This window comes from Sorex araneus, chromosome 9, assembly GCF_027595985.1.
Source record: "Sorex araneus isolate mSorAra2 chromosome 9, mSorAra2.pri, whole genome shotgun sequence".
NCBI classification, from domain to species: Eukaryota; Metazoa; Chordata; class Mammalia; order Eulipotyphla; family Soricidae; genus Sorex; species Sorex araneus.
In genome coordinates, this window is record NC_073310.1 from 33,215,382 (window position 1) to 33,240,281 (window position 24,900).

General features: G+C 72.3%; 12 non-coding genes and 2 pseudogenes across 12 annotated transcripts; all 14 read left to right on the forward strand.

The window, feature by feature from the left end:
- Positions 1-2,661: 2,661 nt before the first annotated feature.
- On the forward strand, positions 2,662-2,780 carry LOC129398913 (5S ribosomal RNA; annotated as a pseudogene).
- Positions 2,781-4,254: 1,474 nt separating this feature from the next.
- Positions 4,255-4,373, forward strand: LOC129398824 (5S ribosomal RNA). The gene has a single exon (XR_008626701.1). It is a non-coding gene; the product is annotated as a 5S ribosomal RNA (ribosomal RNA).
- A 1,502-nt stretch (positions 4,374-5,875) lies between these two features.
- Positions 5,876-5,985, forward strand: LOC129398914 (5S ribosomal RNA; annotated as a pseudogene).
- Positions 5,986-7,473: 1,488 nt separating this feature from the next.
- On the forward strand, positions 7,474-7,592 carry LOC129398835 (5S ribosomal RNA). Its single transcript, XR_008626712.1, has one exon. It is a non-coding gene; the product is annotated as a 5S ribosomal RNA (ribosomal RNA).
- Positions 7,593-9,080: 1,488 nt separating this feature from the next.
- LOC129398846 (5S ribosomal RNA) lies at positions 9,081-9,199 on the forward strand. The gene has a single exon (XR_008626723.1). It is a non-coding gene; the product is annotated as a 5S ribosomal RNA (ribosomal RNA).
- A 1,489-nt stretch (positions 9,200-10,688) lies between these two features.
- Positions 10,689-10,807, forward strand: LOC129398857 (5S ribosomal RNA). Its single transcript, XR_008626734.1, has one exon. It is a non-coding gene; the product is annotated as a 5S ribosomal RNA (ribosomal RNA).
- Positions 10,808-12,302: 1,495 nt separating this feature from the next.
- Positions 12,303-12,421, forward strand: LOC129398868 (5S ribosomal RNA). The gene has a single exon (XR_008626745.1). It is a non-coding gene; the product is annotated as a 5S ribosomal RNA (ribosomal RNA).
- Positions 12,422-13,916: 1,495 nt separating this feature from the next.
- Positions 13,917-14,035, forward strand: LOC129398879 (5S ribosomal RNA). The gene has a single exon (XR_008626756.1). It is a non-coding gene; the product is annotated as a 5S ribosomal RNA (ribosomal RNA).
- A 1,489-nt stretch (positions 14,036-15,524) lies between these two features.
- On the forward strand, positions 15,525-15,643 carry LOC129398890 (5S ribosomal RNA). The gene has a single exon (XR_008626767.1). It is a non-coding gene; the product is annotated as a 5S ribosomal RNA (ribosomal RNA).
- Positions 15,644-17,121: 1,478 nt separating this feature from the next.
- Positions 17,122-17,240, forward strand: LOC129398901 (5S ribosomal RNA). The gene has a single exon (XR_008626778.1). It is a non-coding gene; the product is annotated as a 5S ribosomal RNA (ribosomal RNA).
- A 1,495-nt stretch (positions 17,241-18,735) lies between these two features.
- On the forward strand, positions 18,736-18,854 carry LOC129398912 (5S ribosomal RNA). Its single transcript, XR_008626788.1, has one exon. It is a non-coding gene; the product is annotated as a 5S ribosomal RNA (ribosomal RNA).
- A 1,494-nt stretch (positions 18,855-20,348) lies between these two features.
- Positions 20,349-20,467, forward strand: LOC129398807 (5S ribosomal RNA). Its single transcript, XR_008626684.1, has one exon. It is a non-coding gene; the product is annotated as a 5S ribosomal RNA (ribosomal RNA).
- Positions 20,468-21,955: 1,488 nt separating this feature from the next.
- LOC129398924 (5S ribosomal RNA) lies at positions 21,956-22,074 on the forward strand. The gene has a single exon (XR_008626790.1). It is a non-coding gene; the product is annotated as a 5S ribosomal RNA (ribosomal RNA).
- A 1,490-nt stretch (positions 22,075-23,564) lies between these two features.
- LOC129398925 (5S ribosomal RNA) lies at positions 23,565-23,683 on the forward strand. The gene has a single exon (XR_008626791.1). It is a non-coding gene; the product is annotated as a 5S ribosomal RNA (ribosomal RNA).
- Positions 23,684-24,900: the final 1,217 nt, after the last annotated feature.

Genomic DNA, 24,900 nt, shown 5'->3' on the forward strand with positions numbered 1-24,900 from the left:
CCGACCCGGGTTCGATCCCCAGCATCCCATATGGTCCCCCAAGCACTGCCAGGAGTAATTCCTGAGTGCAAAGTCAGGAGTAACCCCTGAGCATCGCTGGGTGTGACCCAAAAAGCAAAAAAAAAAAAAAAAAAGAATTATTCCTGGCAGTTCTTGGTGGATGTATGCAATGCTGGGGATAGAACTGCTGCATGCAAGGCAAGTGCCCTATTCTTTATACTGTCTCCAATCCCCAAGGTTGTCTTTTGTTTGTTTTTTCTTTTTGAGTCACACCCTGCGATGCACAGGGATCACTCCTGGTTCTGCACTCAGGAATTACCCCTGGCAGTGCTCAGGGGACCATATGGGATGCTGGGAATCGAACCTGGGTCAGCCGAGTGCAAGGCAAATGCCCTACCCGCTGTGCTATCACTCCAGCTCCCCAAGAATCAAGAAGATATTAGTTGCTTATCATTTGCTTCTAGTGAACCTTTACTGATATCTCTAACAATTTCCCTTCTATCAGTAATAATAGAAACAACTATAGTATTTTGTTTTTGATGTACACATTGTATATAATAATAAGAGAGAAACGATATACCCAAACTAACTCAACTGTTGGTCTAAAACTTGGCCTAAGTTCCAATATCAGTCAACTCCAAATTATATATGTTGTATCTGTTTATATGTTGTGTAATTTTTGAACAACCTTAGAAGAAAATGTGAGATGGGAGAATGGCTCTATGTTCTTCAATGAGAAGAAACAGTAATCTTAAACCGAGTTTTTGTTGTATTTGTGAGTTTTGAGAAGCCAAGAAGGATGATTAACGATTGTATATCTTACACATATGCTCTATGTCTTTCAGTACTGGGATGAAACTAAAATATTTGCCTAGTGGGGCTGGAGCAATAGCACAGCGGGTAGGACGTTTACCTTGCACTTGGTTGACCTGGATTCGATTCCCAGCATCCCATATGGTCCACTGTGCACTGACAGGGGTAGTTCCTGAGTGCAGAGCCAGGAGTAACCACTGTGGGTTGCCAGGTGTGACCCAAAAAGCAAAATAAAATAAATAAATAAAATAAAAGATTTACCTAGAATGACCTGCCTTCTAGAAAGTCTACTGTGCTCAAAGTTTCCTGGCAAGCTATCCATCCGTGTTGTATTTGATATGCCAAAACCAGTAACAAGTATCACAACGGAGATATTACTTGGTGCCTGCTCGAGCAAATTGATGAGCAACGAGATGACAGTGATATAGTGTTAGTTAGTTTTAAGACCTCAATACTGGTGGGGTGGGAGCAATAATACAGTGGATAGGGTGCTAGCCTTGCAAATGGCCAAGGCCAGGTTTGATTCCTGAGCCTGCCAGGAGTGATCCCTGAACTCTTCAACAGAGTGATCCCTGAACAGAGCTAGGAGTAAGCCTTGAACACAGCTACATGTGGCCCAAAAACAAAACAAAAATAAAAAGAACTTAATATGCTAATAATCAGATAAGTAAGGAAAGGCAGATTTTTCATAAATATCTGTTAGAATAAAAAAGTCAGACTGTAGTCTCAAAAAGTGATGTTGTAGTGACCAAAGCAATAATACAATGGGTAGGATGTCCCATGAATGTGGCCAAACCAGTTTTCATCCCAGCATCCCTAACTGATGAATTACTAACTGTAGAACCAAAAGTAACCCCCAGTCAGAGGTAACCTAAATACTTAAAAAAAAAAAAAATACCCAGGGTTTGAGATAGGTGTGTTACATTCTTCCACCTGGAATGAATTCAAATCTATAAAACCACATATGGTGGAGAAAGCACAACCAGGAGTGATCCCTGGCACAAAAACAAATAAACAAAAGGCCTGCTCAGATACTGGTATCACACACAGTCAGAGGTAAAATTAATAATGAATATAGATGAGAATTTTATTCAAAATAAAAATTAAGGTACTGCAGCGACAGCACACTGGGTAGGGCATTTTCCTTGTATGCAGCAAACCCGGGATAGATTCACAGCATCCCATATGATCCGACAGCACTGATATAGAAATGCCTGAGTGCAGTACCGAGGATTAACCTATACACTTTGCACCCTGTGGCCCTAAAACCAAAAATAAATAAAGAATGCAAAAAATATCTATTTACATTATTTCTATTCACCTTCACCTATGTAACCACTGAAATTCATCACACAAAACACTTTCTTAGATCGAACAATATTGTGACATGATTTAATAACAATTTTCCATAAGGAACAAAAGTTAGTGTAAGAAAACAAATTTACAATGAAATGTTGTCAAAACCTTCAGTAAACTTTCGTAAATATCGAAGTGGGAAAATGAAAAGTATTTATTAAGGAGTTTATAAACAAATGAAAAGTTTTATAATACAAACAAGAAAAATAACAATTTCTTTTCATTAATCACTGTGTATTTGAATTCCAGTCAAGGAACCAATTAATAAAGAATGAACATGAGTTATTGTTAATACTAAAAGACATTCTGAAACACAATGCAACCACAGGACTTTTCGGAATATGTCAGTCGGCCATTGCAGCAGAGACAGGAAGGAAAGATGGCTCACATCCAGGCAAGCAAGTCAATAGCCAGGGGGGCCACTATAGCTCCTCACCGCGGGGTGGGCACGGGCGGCCTGGCTTCTTGAGGGCAGCGGAGAGCCGCGCCTCCCTCTAAGGCCATACCACCCTGAACTCGCCCGATCTCGTCTGATCTCGGAAGCTAAGCAGGGTCGGGCGTGGTTAGTACTTGGATGGGAGACCGCCTGGGAATACCGGTTGCTGTAGGCCTTTTGCGGGAGGGGGGGCCTTCCTGTCTTTCATTTTCTCCCCCTGGCCTCTGCCTTGGCGCGGGGGAGGGCCACGGCCCCTGGCCTCCGTCCTGCCCTTCGCCTGCGGCCCCCCGCGACCCAGGTGCCCCGGCCCCTCCTTTGGGCCACCACCCCCGTGGTGCCGCTCGCCTGAGGCCTGCGGCCCAGCCATCCCACCCCACCAGCAGCTCCTCACCCGGACCGTGCACCCCGGGCCCCGACCCCCGCCTCAGCCCCTGGGCCTTGTGCCTGGGGAGGGCCGGGGCAGGGCCCCGCAACCGGCAGCCTCCTGGGGCATCCTCCTCCGAGGACCCCGGGGCGGGACACCTCCCGCAGGGACGTCGCCCGGGCTGTGTGCGTGCGCCTGTGTGTGTGCCTGTGTGTGTTTGTGTGTGCGTGCGTGGGCCTGATGGTGCCTGTGTGTGAGTCTCTGGGTGTGTCTCTGTGTGTGGGTGTCTCTATGTGTGTGTGCGCGTGCGTGTGCGCAGGTGTCTGCGTGTGCGTGTGCGTGTGCGTGTGCGTGGAGTGGGGCCCCCGCCGGCCCCCGCTCCGCCCGCAGAAGGAGGTCCCCTGGGCCTGCCCCGGCCCGCCGGCCCTGCCTGTGCGCCTGCCCTGCAGCCCCTGCTCTCTTCCTCCTGCGGCCTCTCCGGTCCCCTGGAGGGAGGGTGGCAGGCCGGGCAAGCTGTCCCCTCTCCTTCAGCCCTCGGGCGACACCCAGGGCACCCACGGGGCCCAAGGCGCACCCCGGCCCCGCGCACACGCAGCCCCGCAGTGCAGAGCGCCCCGGTGGGGGAGCACCCGGCCAAGGGGCACCCAGGTCTCCTGGCCCACGCGAGGGGATTCCCCCACCTTCCCATTCCCGCAGGCGCCGGGCCAGGCCCGGGGCCTGCCCCGTGACGGCGCCCTGGGCCACCCGCAGGAGCGCCCGAGCGCCCGCCGGGCCAAGTGCAGCAGCGCGACCCCTCGCGCACCGGGAAGCGGACACACGCAGACAGACAGGGTCCGGGGGCGCTGGGCAAAGCCGCCCGGCCGCGGGCCTTCCCCGGCCGCGGCCCACGCCCCCACGCCGCCCCCGGCCCCCCGGCCCCCGCGCCGCGCGCACCTGCGCCCAGAACCGCTGCAGAGACAAGCGGCCCGGTGCCCCGTGCGCCCCTGGGGGCCGAGCGCAGGCGGCCCGACGCGGTCCGGGGGGAGGCGGGGGCGCCGGGGCGCCGGGGCGGTGCGCCCCGGCCGGCGTGCGTGTGTGCGTGTCCGTGTGTCCGTCTGGGGGCGGGTGTCCGGCTCTCGGGCTCACACGCACGCCCTTGGAGGAGGCTGGCTGGCGGGCGGTGCCGGGCGCCCCCCCCCGCCCGGGTGGCCTTTCCCGCGCGGATCCCGTGGCAGGCGGGCCGAGCTGCGCAGGGAGGCCCGGTGGGCGGCCGGGCTTCTTGAGGGCGGCGGAGAGCCACGCCTCCGTCTACGGCCATACCACCCTGAACGCGCCCGATCTCGTCTGATCTCGGAAGCTAAGCAGGGTCGGGCCTGGTTAGTACTTGGATGGGAGACCGCCTGGGAATACCGGGTGCTGTAGGCCTTTTGCGGGCGTGGGGGGCGGGGGGGGCCTTCCTGTCTTTCATTTTCTCCCCCTGGCCTCTGCCTTGGCGCGGGGGAGGGCCCCGGCCCCTGGCCTTGGTCCTGCCCTTCGCCTGCGGCCCCCCGCGACCCAGGTGCCCGGCCCCTCCCGGGCCACCACCCCCGTGGTGCCGCTCGCCTGAGGCCTGCGGCCCAGCCATCCCACCCCACCGGCAGCTCCTCACCCGGACCGTGCACCCCGGGCCCCGACCCCCGCCTCAGCCCCTGGGCCTTGTGCCTGGGGAGGGCCGGGGCAGGGCCCCGCAACCGGCAGCCTCCTGGGGCATCCTCCTCCGAGGACCCCGGGGCGGGACACCTCCTGCAGGGACGTCGCCCGGGCTGTGTGCGTGCGCCTGTGTGTGTGCCTGTGTGTGTTTGTGTGTGCGTGCGTGGACATGATGGTGCCTGTGTGTGAGTCTCTGGGTGTGTCTCTGTGTGTGGGTGTCTCTATGTGTGTGTGCGCGTGCGTGTGCGCAGGTGTCTGCGTGTGCGTGTGCGTGTGCGTGTGCGTGTGCGTGTGCGTGGAGTGGGGCCCCCGCCGGCCCCCGCTCCGCCCGCAGAAGGAGGTCCCCTGGGCCTGCCCCGGCCCGCCGGCCCTGCCTGTGCGCCTGCCCTGCAGCCCCTGCTCTCTTCCTCCTGTGGCCTCTCCGGTCCCCTGGAGGGAGGGTGGCAGGCCGGGCAAGCTGTCCCCTCTCCTTCAGCCCTCGGGCGACACCCAGGGCACCCACGGGGCCCAAGGCGCACCCCGGCCCCGCGCACACGCAGCCCCGCAGTGCAGAGCGCCCCGGTGGGGGAGCACCCGGCCAAGGGGCACCCAGGTCTCCTGGCCCACGCGAGGGGATTCCCCCACCTTCCCATTCCCGCAGGCGCCGGGCCAGGCCCGGGGCCTGCCCCGTGACGGCGCCCTGGGCCACCCGCAGGAGCGCCCGAGCGCCCGCCGGGCCAAGTGCAGCAGCGCGACCCCTCGCGCACCGGGAAGCGGACACACGCAGACAGACAGGGTCCGGGGGCGCTGGGCAAAGCCGCCCGGCCGCGGGCCTTCCCCGGCCGCGGCCCACGCCCCCACGCCGCCCCCGGCCCCCCGGCCCCCGCGCCGCGCGCACCTGCGCCCAGAACCGCTGCAGAGACAAGCGGCCCGGTGCCCCGTGCGCCCCTGGGGGCCGAGCGCAGGCGGCCCGACGCGGTCCGGGGGGAGGCGGGGGCGCCGGGGCGCCGGGGCGGTGCGCCCCGGCCGGCGTGCGTGTGTGCGTGTCCGTGTGTCCGTCTGGGGGCGGGTGTCCGGCTCTCGGGCTCACACGCACGCCCTTGGAGGAGGCTGGCTGGCGGGCGGTGCCGGGCGCCCCCCCCCCCCCCCCCCGCCCGGGTGGCCTTTCCCGCGCGGATCCCGTGGCAGGCGGGCCGAGCTGCGCAGGGAGGCCCGGTGGGCGGCCGGGCTTCTTGAGGGCGGCGGAGAGCCACGCCTCCGTCTATGGCCATACCACCCTGAACGCGCCCTGATCTCGGAAGCTAAGCAGGGTCGGGCCTGGTTAGTACTTGGATGGGAGACCGCCTGGGAATACCGGGTGCTGTAGGCCTTTTGCGGGCGTGGGGGGCGGGGGGGGGGCCTTCCTGTCTTTCATTTTCTCCCCCTGGCCTCTGCCTTGGCGCGGGGGAGGGCCCCGGCCCCTGGCCTTGGTCCTGCCCTTCGCCTGCGGCCCCCCGCGACCCAGGTGCCCCGGCCCCTCCCGGGCCACCACCCCCGTGGTGCCGCTCGCCTGAGGCCTGCGGCCCAGCCATCCCACCCCACCGGCAGCTCCTCACCCGGACCGTGCACCCCGGGCCCCGACCCCCGCCTCAGCCCCTGGGCCTTGTGCCTGGGGAGGGCCGGGGCAGGGCCCCGCAACCGGCAGCCTCCTGGGGCATCCTCCTCCGAGGACCCCGGGGCGGGACACCTCCCGCAGGGACGTCGCCCGGGCTGTGTGCGTGCGCCTGTGTGTGTGCCTGTGTGTGTTTGTGTGTGCGTGCGTGGGCCTGATGGTGCCTGTGTGTGAGTCTCTGGGTGTGTCTCTGTGTGTGGGTGTCTCTATGTGTGTGTGCGCGTGCGTGTGCGCAGGTGTCTGCGTGTGCGTGTGCGTGTGCGTGTGCGTGTGCGTGGAGTGGGGCCCCCGCCGGCCCCCGCTCCGCCCGCAGAAGGAGGTCCCCTGGGCCTGCCCCGGCCCGCCGGCCCTGCCTGTGCGCCTGCCCTGCAGCCCCTGCTCTCTTCCTCCTGCGGCCTCTCCGGTCCCCTGGAGGGAGGGTGGCAGGCCGGGCAAGCTGTCCCCTCTCCTTCAGCCCTCGGGCGACACCCAGGGCACCCACGGGGCCCAAGGCGCACCCCGGCCCCGCGCACACGCAGCCCCGCAGTGCAGAGCGCCCCGGTGGGGGAGCACCCGGCCTAGGGGCACCCAGGTCTCCTGGCCCACGCGAGGGGATTCCCCCACCTTCCCATTCCCGCAGGCGCCGGGCCAGGCCCGGGGCCTGCCCCGTGACGGCGCCCTGGGCCACCCGCAGGAGCGCCCGAGCGCCCGCCGGGCCAAGTGCAGCAGCGCGACCCCTCGCGCACCGGGAAGCGGACACACGCAGACAGACAGGGTCCGGGGGCGCTGGGCAAAGCCGCCCGGCCGCGGGCCTTCCCCGGCCGCGGCCCACGCCCCCACGCCGCCCCCGGCCCCCCGGCCCCCGCGCCGCGCGCACCTGCGCCCAGAACCGCTGCAGAGACAAGCGGCCCGGTGCCCCGTGCGCCCCTGGGGGCCGAGCGCAGGCGGCCCGACGCGGTCCGGGGGGAGGCGGGGGCGCCGGGGCGCCGGGGCGGTGCGCCCCGGCCGGCGTGCGTGTGTGCGTGTCCGTGTGTCCGTCTGGGGGCGGGTGTCCGGCTCTCGGGCTCACACGCACGCCCTTGGAGGAGGCTGGCTGGCGGGCGGTGCCGGGCGCCCCCCCGCCCGGGTGGCCTTTCCCGCGCGGATCCCGTGGCAGGCGGGCCGAGCTGCGCAGGGAGGCCCGGTGGGCGGCCGGGCTTCTTGAGGGCGGCGGAGAGCCACGCCTCCGTCTACGGCCATACCACCCTGAACGCGCCCGATCTCGTCTGATCTCGGAAGCTAAGCAGGGTCGGGCCTGGTTAGTACTTGGATGGGAGACCGCCTGGGAATACCGGGTGCTGTAGGCCTTTTGCGGGCGTGGGGGGCGGGGGGGGCCTTCCTGTCTTTCATTTTCTCCCCCTGGCCTCTGCCTTGGCGCGGGGGAGGGCCCCGGCCCCTGGCCTTGGTCCTGCCCTTCGCCTGCGGCCCCCCGCGACCCAGGTGCCCGGCCCCTCCCGGGCCACCACCCCCGTGGTGCCGCTCGCCTGAGGCCTGCGGCCCAGCCATCCCACCCCACCGGCAGCTCCTCACCCGGACCGTGCACCCCGGGCCCCGACCCCCGCCTCAGCCCCTGGGCCTTGTGCCTGGGGAGGGCCGGGGCAGGGCCCCGCAACCGGCAGCCTCCTGGGGCATCCTCCTCCGAGGACCCCGGGGCGGGACACCTCCCGCAGGGACGTCGCCCGGGCTGTGTGCGTGCGCCTGTGTGTGTGCCTGTGTGTGTTTGTGTGTGCGTGCGTGGGCCTGATGGTGCCTGTGTGTGAGTCTCTGGGTGTGTCTCTGTGTGTGGGTGTCTCTATGTGTGTGTGCGCGTGCGTGTGCGCAGGTGTCTGCGTGTGCGTGTGCGTGTGCGTGTGCGTGTGCGTGGAGTGGGGCCCCCGCCGGCCCCCGCTCCGCCCGCAGAAGGAGGTCCCCTGGGCCTGCCCCGGCCCGCCGGCCCTGCCTGTGCGCCTGCCCTGCAGCCCCTGCTCTCTTCCTCCTGCGGCCTCTCCGGTCCCCTGGAGGGAGGGTGGCAGGCCGGGCAAGCTGTCCCCTCTCCTTCAGCCCTCGGGCGACACCCAGGGCACCCACGGGGCCCAAGGCGCACCCCGGCCCCGCGCACACGCAGCCCCGCAGTGCAGAGCGCCCCGGTGGGGGAGCACCCGGCCTAGGGGCACCCAGGTCTCCTGGCCCACGCGAGGGGATTCCCCCACCTTCCCATTCCCGCAGGCGCCGGGCCAGGCCCGGGGCCTGCCCCGTGACGGCGCCCTGGGCCACCCGCAGGAGCGCCCGAGCGCCCGCCGGGCCAAGTGCAGCAGCGCGACCCCTCGCGCACCGGGAAGCGGACACACGCAGACAGACAGGGTCCGGGGGCGCTGGGCAAAGCCGCCCGGCCGCGGGCCTTCCCCGGCCGCGGCCCACGCCCCCACGCCGCCCCCGGCCCCCCGGCCCCCGCGCCGCGCGCACCTGCGCCCAGAACCGCTGCAGAGACAAGCGGCCCGGTGCCCCGTGCGCCCCTGGGGGCCGAGCGCAGGCGGCCCGACGCGGTCCGGGGGGAGGCGGGGGCGCCGGGGCGCCGGGGCGGTGCGCCCCGGCCGGCGTGCGTGTGTGCGTGTCCGTGTGTCCGTCTGGGGGCGGGTGTCCGGCTCTCGGGCTCACACGCACGCCCTTGGAGGAGGCTGGCTGGCGGGCGGTGCCGGGCGCCCCCCCCCCGCCCGGGTGGCCTTTCCCGCGCGGATCCCGTGGCAGGCGGGCCGAGCTGCGCAGGGAGGCCCGGTGGGCGGCCGGGCTTCTTGAGGGCGGCGGAGAGCCACGCCTCCGTCTACGGCCATACCACCCTGAACGCGCCCGATCTCGTCTGATCTCGGAAGCTAAGCAGGGTCGGGCCTGGTTAGTACTTGGATGGGAGACCGCCTGGGAATACCGGGTGCTGTAGGCCTTTTGCGGGCGTGGGGGGCGGGGGGGGGCCTTCCTGTCTTTCATTTTCTCCCCCTGGCCTCTGCCTTGGCGCGGGGGAGGGCCCCGGCCCCTGGCCTTGGTCCTGCCCTTCGCCTGCGGCCCCCTGCGGCCCAGGTGCCCCGGCCCCTCCCGGGCCACCACCCCCGTGGTGCCGCTCGCCTGAGGCCTGCGGCCCAGCCATCCCACCCCACCGGCAGCTCCTCACCCGGACCGTGCACCCCGGGCCCCGACCCCCGCCTCAGCCCCTGGGCCTTGTGCCTGGGGAGGGCCGGGGCAGGGCCCTGCAACCGGCAGCCTCCTGGGGCATCCTCCTCCGAGGACCCCGGGGCGGGACACCTCCCGCAGGGACGTCGCCCGGGCTGTGTGCGTGCGCCTGTGTGTGTGCCTGTGTGTGTTTGTGTGTGCGTGCGTGGGCCTGATGGTGCCTGTGTGTGAGTCTCTGGGTGTGTCTCTGTGTGTGGGTGTCTCTATGTGTGTGTGCGCGTGCGTGTGCGCAGGTGTCTGCGTGTGCGTGTGCGTGTGCGTGTGCGTGTGCGTGGAGTGGGGCCCCCGCCGGCCCCCGCTCCGCCCGCAGAAGGAGGTCCCCTGGGCCTGCCCCGGCCCGCCGGCCCTGCCTGTGCGCCTGCCCTGCAGCCCCTGCTCTCTTCCTCCTGCGGCCTCTCCGGTCCCCTGGAGGGAGGGTGGCAGGCCGGGCAAGCTGTCCCCTCTCCTTCAGCCCTCGGGCGACACCCAGGGCACCCACGGGGCCCAAGGCGCACCCCGGCCCCGCGCACACGCAGCCCCGCAGTGCAGAGCGCCCCGGTGGGGGAGCACCCGGCCAAGGGGCACCCAGGTCTCCTGGCCCACGCGAGGGGATTCCCCCACCTTCCCATTCCCGCAGGCGCCGGGCCAGGCCCGGGGCCTGCCCCGTGACGGCGCCCTGGGCCACCCGCAGGAGCGCCCGAGCGCCCGCCGGGCCAAGTGCAGCAGCGCGACCCCTCGCGCACCGGGAAGCGGACACACGCAGACAGACAGGGTCCGGGGGCGCTGGGCAAAGCCGCCCGGCCGCGGGCCTTCCCCGGCCGCGGCCCACGCCCCCACGCCGCCCCCGGCCCCCCGGCCCCCGCGCCGCGCGCACCTGCGCCCAGAACCGCTGCAGAGACAAGCGGCCCGGTGCCCCGTGCGCCCCTGGGGGCCGAGCGCAGGCGGCCCGACGCGGTCCGGGGGGAGGCGGGGGCGCCGGGGCGCCGGGGCGGTGCGCCCCGGCCGGCGTGCGTGTGTGCGTGTCCGTGTGTCCGTCTGGGGGCGGGTGTCCGGCTCTCGGGCTCACACGCACGCCCTTGGAGGAGGCTGGCTGGCGGGCGGTGCCGGGCGCCCCCCCCCGCCCGGGTGGCCTTTCCCGCGCGGATCCCGTGGCAGGCGGGCCGAGCTGCGCAGGGAGGCCCGGTGGGCGGCCGGGCTTCTTGAGGGCGGCGGAGAGCCACGCCTCCGTCTACGGCCATACCACCCTGAACGCGCCCGATCTCGTCTGATCTCGGAAGCTAAGCAGGGTCGGGCCTGGTTAGTACTTGGATGGGAGACCGCCTGGGAATACCGGGTGCTGTAGGCCTTTTGCGGGCGTGGGGGGCGGGGGGGGCCTTCCTGTCTTTCATTTTCTCCCCCTGGCCTCTGCCTTGGCGCGGGGGAGGGCCCCGGCCCCTGGCCTTGGTCCTGCCCTTCGCCTGCGGCCCCCTGCGGCCCAGGTGCCCCGGCCCCTCCCGGGCCACCACCCCCGTGGTGCCGCTCGCCTGAGGCCTGCGGCCCAGCCATCCCACCCCACCGGCAGCTCCTCACCCGGACCGTGCACCCCGGGCCCCGACCCCCGCCTCAGCCCCTGGGCCTTGTGCCTGGGGAGGGCCGGGGCAGGGCCCCGCAACCGGCAGCCTCCTGGGGCATCCTCCTCCGAGGACCCCGGGGCGGGACACCTCCCGCAGGGACGTCGCCCGGGCTGTGTGCGTGCGCCTGTGTGTGTGCCTGTGTGTGTTTGTGTGTGCGTGCGTGGGCCTGATGGTGCCTGTGTGTGAATCTCTGGTTGTGTCTCTGTGTGTGGGTGTCTCTATGTGTGTGTGCGCGTGCGTGTGCGCAGGTGTCTGCGTGTGCGTGTGCGTGTGCGTGTGCGTGTGCGTGTGCGTGGAGTGGGGCCCCCGCCGGCCCCCGCTCCGCCCGCAGAAGGAGGTCCCCTGGGCCTGCCCCGGCCCGCCGGCCCTGCCTGTGCGCCTGCCCTGCAGCCCCTGCTCTCTTCCTCCTGCGGCCTCTCCGGTCCCCTGGAGGGAGGGTGGCAGGCCGGGCAAGCTGTCCCCTCTCCTTCAGCCCTCGGGCGACACCCAGGGCACCCACGGGGCCCAAGGCGCACCCCGGCCCCGCGCACACGCAGCCCCGCAGTGCAGAGCGCCCCGGTGGGGGAGCACCCGGCCTAGGGGCACCCAGGTCTCCTGGCCCACGCGAGGGGATTCCCCCACCTTCCCATTCCCGCAGGCGCCGGGCCAGGCCCGGGGCCTGCCCCGTGACGGCGCCCTGGGCCACCCGCAGGAGCGCCCGAGCGCCCGCCGGGCCAAGTGCAGCAGCGCGACCCCTCGCGCACCGGGAAGCGGACACACGCAGACAGACAGGGTCCGGGGGCGCTGGGCAAAGCCGCCCGGCCGCGGGCCTTCCCCGGCCGCGGCCCACGCCCCCACGCCGCCCCCGGCCCCCCGGCCCCCGCGCCGCGCGCACCTGCGCCCAGAACCGCTGCAGAGACAAGCGGCCCGGTGCCCCGTGCGCCCCTGGGGGCCGAGCGCAGGCGGCCCGACGCGGTCCGGGGGGAGGCGGGGGCGCCGGGGCGCCGGGGCGGTGCGCCCCGGCCGGCGTGCGTGTGTGCGTGTCCGTGTGTCCGTCTGGGGGCGGGTGTCCGGCTCTCGGGCTCACACGCACGCCCTTGGAGGAGGCTGGCTGGCGGGCGGTGCCGGGCGCCCCCCCCCCGCCCGGGTGGCCTTTCCCGCGCGGATCCCGTGGCAGGCGGGCCGAGCTGCGCAGGGAGGCCCGGTGGGCGGCCGGGCTTCTTGAGGGCGGCGGAGAGCCACGCCTCCGTCTACGGCCATACCACCCTGAACGCGCCCGATCTCGTCTGATCTCGGAAGCTAAGCAGGGTCGGGCCTGGTTAGTACTTGGATGGGAGACCGCCTGGGAATACCGGGTGCTGTAGGCCTTTTGCGGGCGTGGGGGGCGGGGGGGGGCCTTCCTGTCTTTCATTTTCTCCCCCTGGCCTCTGCCTTGGCGCGGGGGAGGGCCCCGGCCCCTGGCCTTGGTCCTGCCCTTCGCCTGCGGCCCCCTGCGGCCCAGGTGCCCCGGCCCCTCCCGGGCCACCACCCCCGTGGTGCCGCTCGCCTGAGGCCTGCGGCCCAGCCATCCCACCCCACCGGCAGCTCCTCACCCGGACCGTGCACCCCGGGCCCCGACCCCCGCCTCAGCCCCTGGGCCTTGTGCCTGGGGAGGGCCGGGGCAGGGCCCCGCAACCGGCAGCCTCCTGGGGCATCCTCCTCCGAGGACCCCGGGGCGGGACACCTCCCGCAGGGACGTCGCCCGGGCTGTGTGCGTGCGCCTGTGTGTGTGCCTGTGTGTGTTTGTGTGTGCGTGCGTGGGCCTGATTGTGCCTGTGTGTGAGTCTCTGGGTGTGTCTCTGTGTGGGGGTGTCTCTATGTGTGTGTGCGCGTGCGTGTGCGCAGGTGTCTGCGTGTGCGTGTGCGTGTGCGTGTGCGTGTGCGTGTGCGTGGAGTGGGGCCCCCGCCGGCCCCCGCTCCGCCCGCAGAAGGAGGTCCCCTGGGCCTGCCCCGGCCCGCCGGCCCTGCCTGTGCGCCTGCCCTGCAGCCCCTGCTCTCTTCCTCCTGCGGCCTCTCCGGTCCCCTGGAGGGAGGGTGGCAGGCCGGGCAAGCTGTCCCCTCTCCTTCAGCCCTCGGGCGACACCCAGGGCACCCACGGGGCCCAAGGCGCACCCCGGCCCCGCGCACACGCAGCCCCGCAGTGCAGAGCGCCCCGGTGGGGGAGCACCCGGCCTAGGGGCACCCAGGTCTCCTGGCCCACGCGAGGGGATTCCCCCACCTTCCCATTCCCGCAGGCGCCGGGCCAGGCCCGGGGCCTGCCCCGTGACGGCGCCCTGGGCCACCCGCAGGAGCGCCCGAGCGCCCGCCGGGCCAAGTGCAGCAGCGCGACCCCTCGCGCACCGGGAAGCGGACACACGCAGACAGACAGGGTCCGGGGGCGCTGGGCAAAGCCGCCCGGCCGCGGGCCTTCCCCGGCCGCGGCCCACGCCCCCACGCCGCCCCCGGCCCCCCGGCCCCCGCGCCGCGCGCACCTGCGCCCAGAACCGCTGCAGAGACAAGCGGCCCGGTGCCCCGTGCGCCCCTGGGGGCCGAGCGCAGGCGGCCCGACGCGGTCCGGGGGGAGGCGGGGGCGCCGGGGCGCCGGGGCGGTGCGCCCCGGCCGGCGTGCGTGTGTGCGTGTCCGTGTGTCCGTCTGGGGGCGGGTGTCCGGCTCTCGGGCTCACACGCACGCCCTTGGAGGAGGCTGGCTGGCGGGCGGTGCCGGGCGCCCCCCCCCGCCCGGGTGGCCTTTCCCGCGCGGATCCCGTGGCAGGCGGGCCGAGCTGCGCAGGGAGGCCCGGTGGGCGGCCGGGCTTCTTGAGGGCGGCGGAGAGCCACGCCTCCGTCTACGGCCATACCACCCTGAACGCGCCCGATCTCGTCTGATCTCGGAAGCTAAGCAGGGTCGGGCCTGGTTAGTACTTGGATGGGAGACCGCCTGGGAATACCGGGTGCTGTAGGCCTTTTGCGGGCGTGGGGGGCGGGGGGGGGCCTTCCTGTCTTTCATTTTCTCCCCCTGGCCTCTGCCTTGGCGCGGGGGAGGGCCCCGGCCCCTGGCCTTGGTCCTGCCCTTCGCCTGCGGCCCCCTGCGGCCCAGGTGCCCCGGCCCCTCCCGGGCCACCACCCCCGTGGTGCCGCTCGCCTGAGGCCTGCGGCCCAGCCATCCCACCCCACCGGCAGCTCCTCACCCGGACCGTGCACCCCGGGCCCCGACCCCCGCCTCAGCCCCTGGGCCTTGTGCCTGGGGAGGGCCGGGGCAGGGCCCTGCAACCGGCAGCCTCCTGGGGCATCCTCCTCCGAGGACCCCGGGGCGGGACACCTCCCGCAGGGACGTCGCCCGGGCTGTGTGCGTGCGCCTGTGTGTGTGCCTGTGTGTGTTTGTGTGTGCGTGCGTGGGCCTGATGGTGCCTGTGTGTGAGTCTCTGGGTGTGTCTCTGTGTGTGGGTGTCTCTATGTGTGTGTGCGCGTGCGTGTGCGCAGGTGTCTGCGTGTGCGTGTGCGTGTGCGTGTGCGTGTGCGTGGAGTGGGGCCCCCGCCGGCCCCCGCTCCGCCCGCAGAAGGAGGTCCCCTGGGCCTGCCCCGGCCCGCCGGCCCTGCCTGTGCGCCTGCCCTGCAGCCCCTGCTCTCTTCCTCCTGCGGCCTCTCCGGTCCCCTGGAGGGAGGGTGGCAGGCCGGGCAAGCTGTCCCCTCTCCTTCAGCCCTCGGGCGACACCCAGGGCACCCACGGGGCCCAAGGCGCACCCCGGCCCCGCGCACACGCAGCCCCGCAGTGCAGAGCGCCCCGGTGGGGGAGCACCCGGCCAAGGGGCACCCAGGTCTCCTGGCCCACGCGAGGGGATTCCCCCACCTTCCCATTCCCGCAGGCGCCGGGCCAGGCCCGGGGCCTGCCCCGTGACGGCGCCCTGGGCCACCCGCAGGAGCGCCCGAGCGCCCGCCGGGCCAAGTGCAGCAGCGCGACCCCTCGCGCACCGGGAAGCGGACACACGCAGACAGACAGGGTCCGGGGGCGCTGGGCAAAGCCGCCCGGCCGCGGGCCTTCCCCGGCCGCGGCCCACGCCCCCACGCCGCCCCCGGCCCCCCGGCCCCCGCGCCGCGCGCACCTGCGCCCAGAACCGCTGCAGAGACAAGCGGCCCGGTGCCCCGTGCGCCCCTGGGGGCCGAGCGCAGGCGGCCCGACGCGGTCCGGGGGGAGGCGGGGGCGCCGGGGCGCCGGGGCGGTGCGCCCCGGCCGGCGTGCGTGTGTGCGTGTCCGTGTGTCCGTCTGGGGGCGGGTGTCCGGCTCTCGGGCTCACACGCACGCCCTTGGAGGAGGCTGGCTGGCGGGCGGTGCCGGGCGCCCCCCCCCGCCCGGGTGGCCTTTCCCGCGCGGATCCCGTGGCAGGCGGGCCGAGCTGCGCAGGGAGGCCCGGTGGGCGGCCGGGCTTCTTGAGGGCGGCGGAGAGCCACGCCTCCGTCTACGGCCATACCACCCTGAACGCGCCCGATCTCGTCTGATCTCGGAAGCTAAGCAGGGTCGGGCCTGGTTAGTACTTGGATGGGAGACCGCCTGGGAATACCGGGTGCTGTAGGCCTTTTGCGGGCGTGGGGGGCGGGGGGGGGGCCTTCCTGTCTTTCATTTTCTCCCCCTGGCCTCTGCCTTGGCGCGGGGGAGGGCCCCGGCCCCTGGCCTTGGTCCTGCCCTTCGCCTGCGGCCCCCTGCGGCCCAGGTGCCCCGGCCCCTCCCGGGCCACCACCCCCGTGGTGCCGCTCGCCTGAGGCCTGCGGCCCAGCCATCCCACCCCACCGGCAGCTCCTCACCCGGACCGTGCACCCCGGGCCCCGACCCCCGCCTCAGCCCCTGGGCCTTGTGCCTGGGGAGGGCCGGGGCAGGGCCCCGCAACCGGCAGCCTCCTGGGGCATCCTCCTCCGAGGACCCCGGGGCGGGACACCTCCCGCAGGGACGTCGCCCGGGCTGTGTGCGTGCGCCTGTGTGTGTGCCTGTGTGTGTTTGTGTGTGCGTGCGTGGGCCTGATGGTGCCTGTGTGTGAGTCTCTGGGTGTGTCTCTGTGTGTGGGTGTCTCTATGTGTGTGTGCGCGTGCGTGTGCGCAGGTGTCTGCGTGTGCGTGTGCGTGTGCGTGGAGTGGGGCCCCCGCCGGCCCCCGCTCCGCCCGCAGAAGGAGGTCCCCTGGGCCTGCCCCGGCCCGCCGGCCCTGCCTGTGCGCCTGCCCTGCAGCCCCTGCTCTCTTCCTCCTGCGGCCTCTCCGGTCCCCTGGAGGGAGGGTGGCAGGCCGGGCAAGCTGTCCCCTCTCCTTCAGCCCTCGGGCGACACCCAGGGCACCCACGGGGCCCAAGGCGCACCCCGGCCCCGCGCACACGCAGCCCCGCAGTGCAGAGCGCCCCGGTGGGGGAGCACCCGGCCTAGGGGCACCCAGGTCTCCTGGCCCACGCGAGGGGATTCCCCCACCTTCCCATTCCCGCAGGCGCCGGGCCAGGCCCGGGGCCTGCCCCGTGACGGCGCCCTGGGCCACCCGCAGGAGCGCCCGAGCGCCCGCCGGGCCAAGTGCAGCAGCGCGACCCCTCGCGCACCGGGAAGCGGACACACGCAGACAGACAGGGTCCGGGGGCGCTGGGCAAAGCCGCCCGGCCGCGGGCCTTCCCCGGCCGCGGCCCACGCCCCCACGCCGCCCCCGGCCCCCCGGCCCCCGCGCCGCGCGCACCTGCGCCCAGAACCGCTGCAGAGACAAGCGGCCCGGTGCCCCGTGCGCCCCTGGGGGCCGAGCGCAGGCGGCCCGACGCGGTCCGGGGGGAGGCGGGGGCGCCGGGGCGCCGGGGCGGTGCGCCCCGGCCGGCGTGCGTGTGTGCGTGTCCGTGTGTCCGTCTGGGGGCGGGTGTCCGGCTCTCGGGCTCACACGCACGCCCTTGGAGGAGGCTGGCTGGCGGGCGGTGCCGGGCGCCCCCCCCCGCCCGGGTGGCCTTTCCCGCGCGGATCCCGTGGCAGGCGGGCCGAGCTGCGCAGGGAGGCCCGGTGGGCGGCCGGGCTTCTTGAGGGCGGCGGAGAGCCACGCCTCCGTCTACGGCCATACCACCCTGAACGCGCCCGATCTCGTCTGATCTCGGAAGCTAAGCAGGGTCGGGCCTGGTTAGTACTTGGATGGGAGACCGCCTGGGAATACCGGGTGCTGTAGGCCTTTTGCGGGCGTGGGGGGCGGGGGGGGGGCCTTCCTGTCTTTCATTTTCTCCCCCTGGCCTCTGCCTTGGCGCGGGGGAGGGCCCCGGCCCCTGGCCTTGGTCCTGCCCTTCGCCTGCGGCCCCCTGCGGCCCAGGTGCCCCGGCCCCTCCCGGGCCACCACCCCCGTGGTGCCGCTCGCCTGAGGCCTGCGGCCCAGCCATCCCACCCCACCGGCAGCTCCTCACCCGGACCGTGCACCCCGGGCCCCGACCCCCGCCTCAGCCCCTGGGCCTTGTGCCTGGGGAGGGCCGGGGCAGGGCCCTGCAACCGGCAGCCTCCTGGGGCATCCTCCTCCGAGGACCCCGGGGCGGGACACCTCCCGCAGGGACGTCGCCCGGGCTGTGTGCGTGCGCCTGTGTGTGTGCCTGTGTGTGTTTGTGTGTGCGTGCGTGGGCCTGATGGTGCCTGTGTGTGAGTCTCTGGGTGTGTCTCTGTGTGTGGGTGTCTCTATGTGTGTGTGCGCGTGCGTGTGCGCAGGTGTCTGCGTGTGCGTGTGCGTGTGCGTGTGCGTGTGCGTGGAGTGGGGCCCCCGCCGGCCCCCGCTCCGCCCGCAGAAGGAGGTCCCCTGGGCCTGCCCCGGCCCGCCGGCCCTGCCTGTGCGCCTGCCCTGCAGCCCCTGCTCTCTTCCTCCTGCGGCCTCTCCGGTCCCCTGGAGGGAGGGTGGCAGGCCGGGCAAGCTGTCCCCTCTCCTTCAGCCCTCGGGCGACACCCAGGGCACCCACGGGGCCCAAGGCGCACCCCGGCCCCGCGCACACGCAGCCCCGCAGTGCAGAGCGCCCCGGTGGGGGAGCACCCGGCCAAGGGGCACCCAGGTCTCCTGGCCCACGCGAGGGGATTCCCCCACCTTCCCATTCCCGCAGGCGCCGGGCCAGGCCCGGGGCCTGCCCCGTGACGGCGCCCTGGGCCACCCGCAGGAGCGCCCGAGCGCCCGCCGGGCCAAGTGCAGCAGCGCGACCCCTCGCGCACCGGGAAGCGGACACACGCAGACAGACAGGGTCCGGGGGCGCTGGGCAAAGCCGCCCGGCCGCGGGCCTTCCCCGGCCGCGGCCCACGCCCCCACGCCGCCCCCGGCCCCCCGGCCCCCGCGCCGCGCGCACCTGCGCCCAGAACCGCTGCAGAGACAAGCGGCCCGGTGCCCCGTGCGCCCCTGGGGGCCGAGCGCAGGCGGCCCGACGCGGTCCGGGGAGAGGCGGGGGCGCCGGGGCGCCGGGGCGGTGCGCCCCGGCCGGCGTGCGTGTGTGCGTGTCCGTGTGTCCGTTCGGGGGCGGGTGTCCGGCTCTCGGGCTCACACGCACGCCATTGGAGGAGGCTGGCTGGCGGGCGGTGCTGGGCGCCCCCCCCCCCCCCGCCCGGGTGGCCTTTCCCGCGCGGATCCCGTGGCAGGCGGGCCGAGCTGCGCAGGGAGGCCCGGTGGGCGGCCGGGCTTCTTGAGGGCGGCGGAGAGCCACGCCTCCGTCTACGGCCATACCACCCTGAACGCGCCCGATCTCGTCTGATCTCGGAAGCTAAGCAGGGTCGGGCCTGGTTAGTACTTGGATGGGAGACCGCCTGGGAATACCGGGTGCTGTAGGCCTTTTGCGGGCGTGGGGGGCGGGGGGGGGCCTTCCTGTCTTTCATTTTCTCCCCCTGGCCTCTGCCTTGGCGCGGGGGAGGGCCCCGGCCCCTGGCCTTGGTCCTGCCCTTCGCCTGCGGCCCCCCGCGACCCAGGTGCCCGGCCCCTCCCGGGCCACCACCCCCGTGGTGCCGCTCGCCTGAGGCCTGCGGCCCAGCCATCCCACCCCACCGGCAGCTCCTCACCCGGACCGTGCACCCCTGGCCCCGACCCCCGCCTCAGCCCCTGGGCCTTGTGCCTGGGGAGGGCCGGGGCAGGGCCCCGCAACCGGCAGCCTCCTGGGGCATCCTCCTCCGAGGACCCCGGGGCGGGACACCTCCCGCAGGGACGTCGCCCGGGCTGTGTGCGTGCGCCTGTGTGTGTGCCTGTGTGTGTTTGTGTGTGCGTGCGTGGGCCTGATGGTGCCTGTGTGTGAGTCTCTGGGTGTGTCTCTGTGTGTGGGTGTCTCTATGTGTGTGTGCGCGTGCGTGTGCGCAGGTGTCTGCGTGTGCGTGTGCGTGTGCGTGTGCGTGTGCGTGTGCGTGGAGTGGGGCCCCCGCCGGCCCCCGCTCCGCCCGCAGAAGGAGGTCCCCTGGGCCTGCCCCGGCCCGCCGGCCCTGCCTGTGCGCCTGCCCTGCAGCCCCTGCTCTCTTCCTCCTGCGGCCTCTCCGGTCCCCTGGAGAGAGGGTGGCAGGCCGGGCAAGCTGTCCCCTCTCCTTCAGCCCTCGGGCGACACCCAGGGCACCCACGGGGCCCAAGGCGCACCCCGGCCCCGCGCACACGCAGCCCCGCAGTGCAGAGCGCCCCGGTGGGGGAGCACCCGGCCTAGGGGCACCCAGGTCTCCTGGCCCACGCGAGGGGATTCCCCCACCTTCCCATTCCCGCAGGCGCCGGGCCAGGCCCGGGGCCTGCCCCGTGACGGCGCCCTGGGCCACCCGCAGGAGCGCCCGAGCGCCCGCCGGGCCAAGTGCAGCAGCGCGACCCCTCGCGCACCGGGAAGCGGACACACGCAGACAGACAGGGTCCGGGGGCGCTGGGCAAAGCCGCCCGGCCGCGGGCCTTCCCCGGCCGCGGCCCACGCCCCCACGCCGCCCCCGGCCCCCCGGCCCCCGCGCCGCGCGCACCTGCGCCCAGAACCGCTGCAGAGACAAGCGGCCCGGTGCCCCGTGCGCCCCTGGGGGCCGAGCGCAGGCGGCCCGACGCGGTCCGGGGGGAGGCGGGGGCGCCGGGGCGCCGGGGCGGTGCGCCCCGGCCGGCGTGCGTGTGTGCGTGTCCGTGTGTCCGTCTGGGGGCGGGTGTCCGGCTCTCGGGCTCACACGCACGCCCTTGGAGGAGGCTGGCTGGCGGGCGGTGCCGGGCGCCCCCCCCCGCCCGGGTGGCCTTTCCCGCGCGGATCCCGTGGCAGGCGGGCCGAGCTGCGCAGGGAGGCCCGGTGGGCGGCCGGGCTTCTTGAGGGCGGCGGAGAGCCACGCCTCCGTCTACGGCCATACCACCCTGAAAGCGCCCGATCTCGTCTGATCTCGGAAGCTAAGCAGGGTCGGGCCTGGTTAGTACTTGGATGGGAGACCGCCTGGGAATACCGGGTGCTGTAGGCCTTTTGCGGGCGTGGGGGGCGGGGGGGGGCCTTCCTGTCTTTCATTTTCTCCCCCTGGCCTCTGCCTTGGCGCGGGGGAGGGCCCCGGCCCCTGGCCTTGGTCCTGCCCTTCGCCTGCGGCCCCCCGCGACCCAGGTGCCCGGCCCCTCCCGGGCCACCACCCCCGTGGTGCCGCTCGCCTGAGGCCTGCGGCCCAGCCATCCCACCCCACCGGCAGCTCCTCACCCGGACCGTGCACCCCGGGCCCCGACCCCGCCTCAGCCCCTGGGCCTTGTGCCTGGGGAGGGCCGGGGCAGGGCCCCGCAACCGGCAGCCTCCTGGGGCATCCTCCTCCGAGGACCCCGGGGCGGGACACCTCCCGCAGGGACGTCGCCCGGGCTGTGTGCGTGCGCCTGTGTGTGTGCCTGTGTGTGTTTGTGTGTGCGTGCGTGGGCCTGATGGTGCCTGTGTGTGAGTCTCTGGGTGTGTCTCTGTGTGTGGGTGTCTCTATGTGTGTGTGCGCGTGCGTGGTGCGCAGGTGTCTGCGTGTGCGTGTGCGTGTGCGTGTGCGTGTGCGTGGAGTGGGGCCCCCGCCGGCCCCCGCTCCGCCCGCAGAAGGAGGTCCCCTGGGCCTGCCCCGGCCCGCCGGCCCTGCCTGTGCGCCTGCCCTGCAGCCCCTGCTCTCTTCCTCCTGCGGCCTCTCCGGTCCCCTGGAGGGAGGGTGGCAGGCCGGGCAAGCTGTCCCCTCTCCTTCAGCCCTCGGGCGACACCCAGGGCACCCACGGGGCCCAAGGCGCACCCCGGCCCCGCGCACACGCAGCCCCGCAGTGCAGAGCGCCCCGGTGGGGGAGCACCCGGCCTAGGGGCACCCAGGTCTCCTGGCCCACGCGAGGGGATTCCCCCACCTTCCCATTCCCGCAGGCGCCGGGCCAGGCCCGGGGCCTGCCCCGTGACGGCGCCCTGGGCCACCCGCAGGAGCGCCCGAGCGCCCGCCGGGCCAAGTGCAGCAGCGCGACCCCTCGCGCACCGGGAAGCGGACACACGCAGACAGACAGGGTCCGGGGGCGCTGGGCAAAGCCGCCCGGCCGCGGGCCTTCCCCGGCCGCGGCCCACGCCCCCACGCCGCCCCCGGCCCCCCGGCCCCCGCGCCGCGCGCACCTGCGCCCAGAACCGCTGCAGAGACAAGCGGCCCGGTGCCCCGTGCGCCCCTGGGGGCCGAGCGCAGGCGGCCCGACGCGGTCCGGGGGGAGGCGGGGGCGCCGGGGCGCCGGGGCGGTGCGCCCCGGCCGGCGTGCGTGTGTGCGTGTCCGTGTGTCCGTCTGGGGGCGGGTGTCCGGCTCTCGGGCTCACACGCACGCCCTTGGAGGAGGCTGGCTGGCGGGCGGTGCCGGGCGCCCCCCCCCGCCCGGGTGGCCTTTCCCGCGCGGATCCCGTGGCAGGCGGGCCGAGCTGCGCAGGGAGGCCCGGTGGGCGGCCGGGCTTCTTGAGGGCGGCGGAGAGCCACGCCTCCGTCTACGGCCATACCACCCTGAACGCGCCCGATCTCGTCTGATCTCGGAAGCTAAGCAGGGTCGGGCCTGGTTAGTACTTGGATGGGAGACCGCCTGGGAATACCGGGTGCTGTAGGCCTTTTGCGGGCGTGGGGGGCGGGGGGGGGGGGCCTTCCTGTCTTTCATTTTCTCCCCCTGGCCTCTGCCTTGGCGCGGGGGAGGGCCCCGGCCCCTGGCCTTGGTCCTGCCCTTCGCCTGCGGCCCCCCGCGACCCAGGTGCCCCGGCCCCTCCCGGGCCACCACCCCCGTGGTGCCGCTCGCCTGAGGCCTGCGGCCCAGCCATCCCACCCCACCGGCAGCTCCTCACCCGGACCGTGCACCCCGGGCCCCGACCCCCGCCTCAGCCCCTGGGCCTTGTGCCTGGGGAGGGCCGGGGCAGGGCCCCGCAACCGGCAGCCTCCTGGGGCATCCTCCTCCGAGGACCCCGGGGCGGGACACCTCCCGCAGGGACGTCGCCCGGGCTGTGTGCGTGCGCCTGTGTGTGTGCCTGTGTGTGTTTGTGTGTGCGTGCGTGGGCCTGATGGTGCCTGTGTGTGAGTCTCTGGGTGTGTCTCTGTGTGGGGGTGTCTCTATGTGTGTGTGCGCGTGCGTGTGCGCAGGTGTCTGCGTGTGCGTGTGCGTGTGCGTGTGCGTGTGCGTGGAGTGGGGCCCCCGCCGGCCCCCGCTCCGCCCGCAGAAGGAGGTCCCCTGGGCCTGCCCCGGCCCGCCGGCCCTGCCTGTGCGCCTGCCCTGCAGCCCCTGCTCTCTTCCTCCTGCGGCCTCTCCGGTCCCCTGGAGGGAGGGGTGGCAGGCCGGGCAAGCTGTCCCCTCTCCTTCAGCCCTCGGGCGACACCCAGGGCACCCACGGGGCCCAAGGCGCACCCCGGCCCCGCGCACACGCAGCCCCGCAGTGCAGAGCGCCCCGGTGGGGAGCACCCGGCCTAGGGCACCCAGGTCTCCTGGCCCACGCGAGGGGATTCCCCCACCTTCCCATTCCGCAGGCGCCGGGCCAGGCCCGGGGCCTGCCCCGTGACGGCGCCCTGGGCCACCCGCAGGAGCGCCCGAGCGCCCGCCGGGCCAAGTGCAGCAGCGCGACCCCTCGCGCACCGGGAAGCGGACACACGCAGACAGACAGGGTCCGGGGGCGCTGGGCAAAGCCGCCCGGCCGCGGGCCTTCCCCGGCCGCGGCCCACGCCCCCACGCCGCCCCCGGCCCCCCGGCCCCCGCGCCGCGCGCACCTGCGCCCAGAACCGCTGCAGAGACAAGCGGCCCGGTGCCCCGTGCGCCCCTGGGGGCCGAGCGCAGGCGGCCCGACGCGGTCCGGGGGGAGGCGGGGGCGCCGGGGCGCCGGGGCGGTGCGCCCCGGCCGGCGTGCGTGTGTGCGTGTCCGTGTGTCCGTCTGGGGGCGGGTGTCCGGCTCTCGGGCTCACACGCACGCCCTTGGAGGAGGCTGGCTGGCGGGCGGTGCCGGGCGCCCCCCCCCGCCCGGGTGGCCTTTCCCGCGCGGATCCCGTGGCAGGCGGGCCGAGCTGCGCAGGGAGGCCCGGTGGGCGGCCGGGCTTCTTGAGGGCGGCGGAGAGCCACGCCTCCGTCTACGGCCATACCACCCTGAACGCGCCCGATCTCGTCTGATCTCGGAAGCTAAGCAGGGTCGGGCCTGGTTAGTACTTGGATGGGAGACCGCCTGGGAATACCGGGTGCTGTAGGCCTTTTGCGGGCGTGGGGGGCGGGGGGGGGCCTTCCTGTCTTTCATTTTCTCCCCCTGGCCTCTGCCTTGGCGCGGGGGAGGGCCCCGGCCCCTGGCCTTGGTCCTGCCCTTCGCCTGCGGCCCCCTGCGGCCCAGGTGCCCCGGCCCCTCCCGGGCCACCACCCCCGTGGTGCCGCTCGCCTGAGGCCTGCGGCCCAGCCATCCCACCCCACCGGCAGCTCCTCACCCGGACCGTGCACCCCGGGCCCCGACCCCCGCCTCAGCCCCTGGGCCTTGTGCCTGGGGAGGGCCGGGGCAGGGCCCCGCAACCGGCAGCCTCCTGGGGCATCCTCCTCCGAGGACCCCGGGGCGGGACACCTCCCGCAGGGACGTCGCCCGGGCTGTGTGCGTGCGCCTGTGTGTGTGCCTGTGTGTGTTTGTGTGTGCGTGCGTGGGCCTGATGGTGCCTGTGTGTGAATCTCTGGTTGTGTCTCTGTGTGTGGGTGTCTCTATGTGTGTGTGCGCGTGCGTGTGCGCAGGTGTCTGCGTGTGCGTGTGCGTGTGCGTGTGCGTGTGCGTGTGCGTGGAGTGGGGCCCCCGCCGGCCCCCGCTCCGCCCGCAGAAGGAGGTCCCCTGGGCCTGCCCCGGCCCGCCGGCCCTGCCTGTGCGCCTGCCCTGCAGCCCCTGCTCTCTTCCTCCTGCGGCCTCTCCGGTCCCCTGGAGGGAGGGTGGCAGGCCGGGCAAGCTGTCCCCTCTCCTTCAGCCCTCGGGCGACACCCAGGGCACCCACGGGGCCCAAGGCGCACCCCGGCCCCGCGCACACGCAGCCCCGCAGTGCAGAGCGCCCCGGTGGGGGAGCACCCGGCCTAGGGGCACCCAGGTCTCCTGGCCCACGCGAGGGGATTCCCCCACCTTCCCATTCCCGCAGGCGCCGGGCCAGGCCCGGGGCCTGCCCCGTGACGGCGCCCTGGGCCACCCGCAGGAGCGCCCGAGCGCCCGCCGGGCCAAGTGCAGCAGCGCGACCCCTCGCGCACCGGGAAGCGGACACACGCAGACAGACAGGGTCCGGGGGCGCTGGGCAAAGCCGCCCGGCCGCGGGCCTTCCCCGGCCGCGGCCCACGCCCCCACGCCGCCCCCGGCCCCCCGGCCCCCGCGCCGCGCGCACCTGCGCCCAGAACCGCTGCAGAGACAAGCGGCCCGGTGCCCCGTGCGCCCCTGGGGGCCGAGCGCAGGCGGCCC